The sequence below is a fragment of the Lagopus leucura genome, unplaced genomic scaffold, assembly GCF_019238085.1.
Source record: "Lagopus leucura isolate 7727_CA_CO unplaced genomic scaffold, USGS_WTPT01 31588-0_obj-0_obj, whole genome shotgun sequence".
Classification (NCBI taxonomy): domain Eukaryota; kingdom Metazoa; phylum Chordata; class Aves; order Galliformes; family Phasianidae; genus Lagopus; species Lagopus leucura.
In genome coordinates this window covers 617-1,217 of record NW_024966178.1, presented here as the reverse complement: position 1 = coordinate 1,217, position 601 = coordinate 617, and the positions used below count along the sequence as shown (strand labels likewise).

General features: G+C 52.6%; 1 long non-coding RNA gene across 1 annotated transcript in view; it reads right to left on the bottom strand.

Moving 5' to 3' along the window:
* Window positions 1-203: 203 nt before the first annotated feature.
* LOC122192448 overlaps window positions 204-601 on the bottom strand; it is a 1,008-nt gene continuing 610 nt past the window's right edge. The window contains exon 2 of the long non-coding RNA XR_006182613.1: window positions 204-371. This is a non-coding gene — a long non-coding RNA (uncharacterized LOC122192448). The remainder of the gene's footprint in view (window positions 372-601) is intronic.

Genomic DNA, 601 nt, shown 5'->3' with positions numbered 1-601 from the left:
CCCTATATTCAGCCCCATAGGGCAGCTCACAGCCCCATATTCAGCCCTATATTCAGCCCCATAGGGAGGCTCATAGCCCCATATTCGGCCCCATATTCAGCCCTATAGAATGGCTCGCAGCCTCATATTCAGCCCTATATTTGGCCCCATAGGGCGGCTCACAGCCCCATACTCAGCCCCATAGAATGGCTCACAGCCCCATATTCAGCCCCATATTCAGCCCTATATTCGGCCCCATATTCAGCCCTACATTGGGCCCCATAGGCCGTTCACAGCCGCGCCCCCCGGCACTGGTCACAGCGGCAGCCATTGGCTGTGATGGTCTGCAGGGTCAGCGTGCGGCCGCCGGGACAGGAAATGGAGACAGAGAGCTGGGGAGAGAATGGGGCATCATGGGATGTCGAGGGGCATCATGGGATGCCGTGGGGTTATTAAGAGGTGTTATGGGGTTATTATGGGATGTTATGGGGTTATTATGGGATGTTATATGGGGTTATTATGGGATGTTATGGGGTTATTATGGGATGTTATATGGGGTTATTATGGGATGTTATGGGGTTATTATGGGATGTTATGGGGTTATTATGGGATGTTATGGGGT